Source organism: Nycticebus coucang, chromosome 7 (genome assembly GCF_027406575.1).
Source record: "Nycticebus coucang isolate mNycCou1 chromosome 7, mNycCou1.pri, whole genome shotgun sequence".
NCBI classification, from domain to species: domain Eukaryota; kingdom Metazoa; phylum Chordata; class Mammalia; order Primates; family Lorisidae; genus Nycticebus; species Nycticebus coucang.
Genome location: NC_069786.1, coordinates 60,039,416 through 60,045,720, shown reverse-complemented (window position 1 = coordinate 60,045,720; position 6,305 = coordinate 60,039,416).

Sequence of the window (6,305 nt, the reverse complement as noted above, 5' to 3'; positions counted from 1 at the left end):
ATGACCCACTGATGGAACTGCCTGATTGAAGGAAGAATTTCTGTCTTCCGGGTCAAAATTTGCTCATCTGGAATCACTATCCTAAAATACACCTAATGTATTTTTTAACCCCAAATGAATTTAAACATAATTCCGATATGGGAATTTTGCTTTATAAAGGAAATTTAGGGAAAAAATAAATTTCCCTGTGCAGGTCCTCCACACTGTTTGTTGTCCAGAGGGTTCTGAGGGTAGTTAACCTAAGCTCACCTGCATTAAATATTGACCCTGAGGGGCAATTTGAGGCCTTGCTAATGGGGCAATTTGGGCCTTTAATGATGCAGACAAAAAGGTCCACAATCCTCCTTGATGAATTGAAGAGCCTCATTAGCATGATTTTCAAGGGTGGTACTCAAAAGAATTAGCTTGCCAGCCAAAGCCGTGTCTAAACTGGCCAAATAAAGAGCTCTTCATTTAGCTAGAGTGCTGTATTTGACCAGTGTCTCCACGTTCCTGGGCATTTAATTTCTTTTCTCTTTGAGCAATTAGAATTTTTTTGTGTGTGTGTGGGTTTTCGTTGGTTTTGGTTTTAACACAACCTATATGGGCAGCTCTCTAGATTTTTACAAAATTTTGAGAACATAATAAAAATGTTTTTAAGCTAATAGGAAAAAAAAGATTAATATAAATTTTACCCCAAACCACCAATTATTTCTACTAGACAAAGTTCTGTGGTGAAAACAAGGGTGTATTGTTTAAGTGCCTGGATTTGTGGAACAGGTGCCAATTTCTAATACAAAGTGAATACAAATTTAGCAAATAAGGCATGCCAAATCACCTTTGAATGTAAAACAACTGAGCAACAAATGCCATCACATACATAATTTCAGTGACATGCATGGTGCTTTGGCAAGTGCTCAGTGAATTGAAAGCCACAATACTTTAAGCAGACAAACGTACGCTCAAATACGTACCACACACAAATACACACGTAACAGCATGCAAACCCAGATGTCAATGTTAACCCAGGAGAGTAAAAAGGCAGCTGTACATACACTTAGTACTTCATCCCGAAAAATCCACATTCATTGAACAAATGTGCAGTAAGAATTATCAATCATAGTGGAAAAATGTCTTTAATTTTAGAAAATGTGCTTACAACACTTATAAATAAAACATTGAATAAATAGTAGAAAATATCTTACAGATATTTAAGTTCACCAAAGATATAAATTTTTTTTTCTAATTACATGGGCACACTGTCTAATTCAATTACCACATATGATAGCCTCTTCTTTGACTTATCTTTACCCACTAGACTGGGTAGACTGAAGTGCCCTCAGCTTTGCCTCAGGCTCCTAACGCCTCAAGCTACTGCGTTAGTGACTGATTCAAGGAGAAAATAAAGAATGAAAATTCAAAATGTCACACTTTTAACTAATCAACTGCAGGATGATTTCCTTTCAGCCTTGGTAACATAGATACTCCGTAGTTGGCCATAATCTTTGGAAAGAACATGTTTTAAAAAAATGGAATAATGTAATTATTATGGAAACTAATTTGTACCTCAAACAGCCCAAATTAAATTCAATAAGCGCAGAAGAAATTACAGTGATTTAAGTTCTGATGTTTCGCCCTACTAAATTTTTAATTGTGGCAAATATGTTCTGCTTCTGGGTTATAGAATGAGAAGCGAGGCAAAGACTCCTGACATTCCTCCATGTAAAAATGTTTTGGTAATCACTCTATTTAAATAGTAACATTTTATTTTTTTAAGCACTTAGTTTCTTGATCAGGATCCATATTCATGGGGTCTCGCTGTAATCCACTTTACCACTTAATGTTGCAATTCAAATGTTCAGTCAGAAGCAAAGCCCTCCAGAATAAAGCATGAATATTACCGTGTGGGGCTGTAAAGAGAAGAGTATTAGAATATATCACCAACACACTAGGGGACCATTTAGTCCACTGCTCTAAATACATCATTTAATTACAATGGAGACATTACTTCATGTTTCTACTGATGTAAGTATTATTAGAATTCATGATATTCGCAGGCTACTGTGGGCCATTACATTGGCCATAAGCTATTCCATAAGATTTACTACTAAAGGCCCGCAAGGGTATTTGAGCATTCATGGATTCTGTGGCAGTAGGCTTTTATCTAAGACACATAAGTGAGGGACAACCGAGTTATTATCTCTAAGAAACATAGCTTAATATTTTGGATTCTAAAGGTTAAGGTACCATAAATCCTGAATTACTCTGAGATATCACATAAAAAGACATTTTTATTTTATTTTACTCTATTCTGGCTCTTAAAATATTTTATGATGGCAGTTTCCAGAGTTGTACCATGTTGTTTACATTCAGTCCCTGAATGCATCAAAACACTGACACAGCATTTCTTTTCAACCGTAGTAAAGGAAGCAGAAACACAGAGCGTGTGTGTTTGTGTGCTGGCCGGTGTGCACACCCGCACAAGGGGTGTTGTGTCTGTAGTTTAATAGGGGATGGAGGAAAATGGGTTAACTAAGTGCTATATTTTTCTAAAGCATACCCAATTTACAGTTTGATGGGTCTTGATCAGTGTTTCCATGGTCCCTTTTCATGAGGGTATCGGTGAGTTGTTCTGAGCTGAGCTGTCTGTCCCTGATGCAAAGCCGTAGTTCCTTTTAGAAAGGAGATTCTAAGGCACTGCCTAGGAAAGCACAGAGTCAGCAGCAAGAAGCAGCTTCAGAAGGCTGCCTGCTTTTTAAGACAATGCATTTTGCAACCGAAAAACTCAGTGAAGACCGATGAGAGGGCTTAGTAAATTTGTCACGAAAATGGGCAGAGAAGAAAAACTTTTCTCTCTTATAAAATGAAAACTTGTGAGTAGCTTCCCGACAAGTGGAAGATTAAGGGTTTGGGGACACAGTGCCTTAAAAAAGCAGGTAGAACATAAAATTCAACCAAAGAGTCCAATTTCCCTGTGTCAAGGCAGTGCCAGCTTGACATTTCTCTCCAAGCCCTTTCCTTGGAATTATAGGGCACCTATTAGGCTTCTGAGTCTTAATACATGAAGTATATAACTTGTTTGCATTTTCCAGGAAAACTATTTAGGCAGATTCATCAGCATTGACTGTCTTGTAAAGAAATAGCTCTAAACAACAAATAGCATCAAGTTGCTAGAAGGGTAAGGTGAGGGTGCAGAAGAAGCTGTGTTTACTGAGGAACAGGAGGAGCTTTTGATTTGCACACAGGAAACTAACTTAAACAGTCACACCAAAGGGTGGGGTCAGTTTCTGGTCAGATGCATGAAGCAATTTTCACACAGCTGGTTAAGGCAGACAACTGAACGTGCAAAAACAAACCCTCAGGGCGGTGCCTGTGGCTCAAAGGAGTAGGGCACTGGCCCCATATGCCAGAAGTGGTGGGTTCAAACCCAGCCCCGGCCAAAAACTGCAAAAAACAAACAAACAAACCCTCAGTGAGGTCAGTCCCTGAACACACCCCCATTGGTATGCTACTGGTTAAAAGTAGGACCAATAATACAGACATTTGATTTTTAATTTGTAATACAATGCTACACTTTTGTGGCAAATTTTTTTAGCCATCTACCTTCCCTCCCCCCGTTTCCTCCACTTTGTCCCACATCAGTCAACTCCATACTATTTATGTCCCCAAATCTTCTACAACAATAGGATTTCTACCACTGCTACATGAACAATCCCCAGATGGATTAATTCTTATTCCAGAAAAAGTCTCAGTTTCACAATGCATTGTTCTTATAGCTTTGTATGATACAGAAAATTTCCAAAAGGTTATCTTTGAAAAAGATACATAAAATAAGCAGAACTTTCTTAGACAAAATTAGCCATCTATATTAAAATCTAAAGTATTTATTCTGATTAAAAATAAAAGCATCAAATATAAGCATTAATAGTGTTTATTATAAAGCCAAGTTACTTTTTATTTTTTCATCCAATTAGTATGTACTAAAACATTGCCCTTTGAAGACAAACCTCTGGACTTAATTACTTACTATTTTACACAAAAGTGTAATGCATATACACCTATTTTATTTTCTCAATAATATTTTAAAATCTAAGCATTATGAATTAACATATAGGGTATAAAATAATAAGTATATTCTGGGGAAAATTAATGAGTTTTTTCTATGAAGCCACCATACTATGGAGACCACCCAAGGTTTCTGAATCTCTAAGTATTAACCTTTAAGTTGATACATAATTATATATAACTATAGTTAATAGTATAAGAAGTATGTGCCCAATTAACATAATAATTAGGTTATCAGTAGGAATCACCTCTACACTAAGTGCATTACAAGTATTATATCGTTCAATTCTCACAATAACAGCACCAAGCATTATTATTATCAACCCAATTTTGTAGAAGGGAAAACTGAGACCTAGAGAATTGAAGCACCTTGCTCAATGCAGCCAACCAGCAACAGAGGCAGGGGTTTCACTGGGGTTGTCTGACCCTCCAGCCACACTCATAACAAAGGCCCCATACCCCTCCCACTCTACCAGATGTCAATACAGATGTCCAACACAAACACACAAATAAATAGACAGGAAAGAAAGGCAGGAAACGCAAGGTGCTGAGGTGTTTGTAGGAACCTTTCTATGCTTGCCACACCTTTTTTAGTTAAACTATTAACGTATCTGACCTATTGATGCTCTCTCATTTTCTTTTCTCAAGCCATTATATTTCCAACTATGGATTTCTCCCACCGTGCACATACATCAACTACACATTATTTTTTGATTATCCATAAACTTATTCAAAATGTCCCTTTAAAAATTAACAAAGATCACCATAATCGCTGCTTTATCCAGATAAAAATCATGCCATTATTTTTTCACTTAGAGGCACCTAAATTAATTTTACATAATCAGAAATGATAAGGAAAAAGTAGGAGGATAAAGTAAAAGAAAAAAATGTGGTGGTCTAGAAAGGTGCTGTCCTCCCTCCTGATTTCAAACGAGGTACTTCTGCCTCTCCAGAAGTGACATGAACAGCACTGTACAGTGGGAGTTTGGGCTCAAGCCATGTTGGAATTCCAGTAGACAAGCCAGGACAGGATTTCGACATCTTCAAAGCCAGTGATATTCTTGGCTAAGAGACCAATGATGACATTCAAGTCTCCGGGATTCCTGCCTAGAGGAATCTTTACCTATGGGGACCCTAGGCTTTCAAACAAGAGCAGCATGAGAAGATCAGTAGGTTGACCTTGTTCCCCAAAAGTAAGCTGGACAGGTAGGCTGATGTTTGAAATGGTTAGGATTGAGTGAGTTTACTCATTTTATTTCTTTAGCAATGACTTTGAGCTAAGCCCTGCCCCACATGCTTAAGACATAAGAATGAACCAAAAATAGGCAGAAACCTCTGGTCTTTTGTGTCCATAATTTTGGTGGGAGTGGCTAAAGCCAAAGTTCACATACCAAGTGCCCAGAAAACATTTCTTACTGTTCCTTAGAAGTGCGGTTCACTCCAGACTCTGCCTTCTCACTCAGTTCAGCTGCTGGCTAGAGTATCTCCAGATGTAAGACTTTGAGACCCTAAGGCCAAAACCTATATTCTACTCTCTGAGTTGTCTCTTTGAATCTACCCTCCCTTTGTTTCCTGGGGTTAGGGATTGGGCACAGCAAACAGGCGATCATCTCCAAAGAAACTCTCCCTTCCTGGCTGGAGGGAAATGATCTTCAATACTAGGAGAAATGGTCAACAGTCTCTCAGCATGCTGGGAAGTGTTTAGATGGTTTAAAACAAGGAGTTGTGTTTTCTTACTTGTAACCTTGTATCTTTTAATTAGGTGCCCTCATATATTTTTAAGGTTGATGATTAAACTTTTGTATCCTATATTTAAATAGTTGCAAAGATAACTACACCCCCACATGAGAGAACAACACAGTTAAATTAATGTGAGGGAGGGGATGAGAGAGGCGGGAAAGGGAAGAGAGGAGGGAGGAGGATTGGTAATGTGCACAACAGAAAGGTATACAGCACACTCCTTGGTGAATGCCTCAACTGTAACTTGAACTTTACCTAACAAATGCAATTTAACCTAATCATTTGTACCTTTGTATCAATCTGAAATTTAAAAAAGAAAAAAACTAAACATATTATAGGTCATTCCCTTCACAGTGTAAGCTACTTTTTTTTGTATTTGCTCTTGAAGTCTTAAATAAATAAAATCCTTACTAAAGTAAAAATAAATAAATAGTTGCAAAGGATAGAATTGCTACTATTATTATTATTATTATTGAGACAGAGTCTCACTATATCACCCTTCAGTAGAGTGCTGCGACATC